The sequence below is a fragment of the Ictidomys tridecemlineatus genome, chromosome 8 (assembly GCF_052094955.1).
Source record: "Ictidomys tridecemlineatus isolate mIctTri1 chromosome 8, mIctTri1.hap1, whole genome shotgun sequence".
Lineage (NCBI taxonomy): Eukaryota > Metazoa > Chordata > Mammalia > Rodentia > Sciuridae > Ictidomys > Ictidomys tridecemlineatus.
The window spans coordinates 70,198,743-70,200,878 of NC_135484.1; positions in this window are offsets into that span (position 1 = coordinate 70,198,743).

Consider the following 2,136-nt stretch of genomic DNA (forward strand, 5'->3'; position numbering starts at 1 on the left):
TATTCTGGCTGAGGGATATACAAAAGGTTTCGGTGGGTGGAAGATTTATAGCACAGCTTCTGGAAAGCCCAGAAACACCATGGGGCAATTGCAAAAGGTCTTATGGTAATTAAATCAAGAATCCAGGGGACCCCTGGAGGCCTGCACTGCAGGCTCCAGGACAGCCCTCCTGGAGGAACACATTTTTGCTGATGTCCATTATAGAAAAATCCTTACGCCAGCAAGAGCGAAAATAAATACAAGGAGGGAAAAAAATGCCTATGGTTTCCTATTGTTTCCAAGGTTGTCATACACACTGACCTCTAACATAGCCTTCAGCTCCTGTACCCATGAAATATATATTTCCCCTCCTATTGTAACACGGTGGTCAATTCATGCATATATATATATATATATTATATATATATATATATATATATATAAATTTTTTTTTAGAGTAACTTTCTTTGTATCCCTATAACTGAGCCAAACTTCTCATGAGCACCTACCTCACCAGGAATTTGAAGGTAGAAATGGAGGTGAATGAAGGAGGAATTTTTAGTAAATTAAAGATTTCTCTGAATAAACTGATTGATGAGATCATTAAGTCTTATTTGGAAAAATACTCAGTTTCCCAAGTTTTCTTCATGACACCTCCAAGTCTTTGAAGAGATGGCATGTGCATATAGAATAGCTTATAAGTCCTCAGGGTGATGGGGCCAGGGATAGGGTTGATCAGCAGAGGATCCTCTGATTTCTCCCATGAGGGCAGTTCCTGTCCCTTAGGTCCTATGCTGTGACCATTGGGGGATTGCATTATGTTGGAGCAGCTGCTAAAGTCCATGATCAAGGCTCCATATCTCTGGCTAAGAGAGCCCTCCATGTCTCATTTCAGACCCACACTCATGCCTGTTGGCATATTCTATATCTGTATTTATTCCAAAGAGGGTCCACAGGAACTTTGGAACCCTCTGTATCCCACCCACTCGTTTTGGAGATTGAGAAGTACCAGATCTGTCTGCCTAGATGCATCCCTAAACCATGGTCAAGTGATGTCCTGCCACTATCAGCATCAACTCAGTCTACTATTCTAGGCCAGCTGCCTCCTCAGGATCCCCCCAAAGAAGTGGGACACTCTCTTTCCCCATCCCAGTATAAGGGTTTCTCGTTGGCTTCCTACTTGACAGGGACTTCCAGAGAGTCATAACCTCCTTCTCTACCCTGTGAATATATCTGTTCTAGGAAGGTATCTGTCTTTGCCTTTTGTAGGACATCATGAATCAAAGAGAATGAGAGTTGAACATGCTGGTGCACACCTATAATCCCACCTACTCCAGAGGCTGAAGCAGGAGGGTTGTTAAGTTCAAGGCCAACCTTGGCAACTTAGTGAGACCTTGTCTGAAAATAAAATTTTCAAAAAAGGGAATGAAACTTGCATAGGTTTATAATTCCAAAAATATCTATCCATTTCATTATAATCTCAAAGACTTTAAAAAAAATAAAGGTCTGACTCCTATGGGGTTTTTGGTCAGACATTCTTCAAAAATTAAGCTGGGATAGATTAGAGAATGAGAAAATAAGCAACATAAATAACAGGTACAAAAATCTTATGGAATATAGTATAGTGAACTATATTTAACATCTCCAAGTCTGAACCTTAGTTTCTTTAATGTAAAAAAAAAATGTGACTAATAAATAACTCCCGCTCTGCCTACCTCACCTAGATATAAGAAAAATACTTAGAAAACTATGAAGTCTTGAGAATTAAAATTTAGGACAGAAAACCCCGTGAAGAAAATTTTATTCTTGAGTCCCAACCCTATGGTATAGTGGGATCTGACTGTTTACATAGCAAGAAAAGCCTGACCAGAAATCAAGGAACAGCATCCTGAGGATCAGCAGAGACCCACTGCACCACATGAAGCTCCGTGGGGCACATAACTGTCACTATTGTTGAACCAGATTTTATATTTACTCTTTCTCTTCTATTCATAGAAAAAGCCACATTAGCATAAGTATGGTTGAAAAGATTTGCTGTAGAGCAGCAATTTTATGGGAATGCGTGTGAGAAAGGTTTGATTGAAGTGCATATGGCGATCGTTGAAGACTGATTTAATAGTGGGGAATGCCTGCCAGCATCTGGAGCCCAGGACTCAA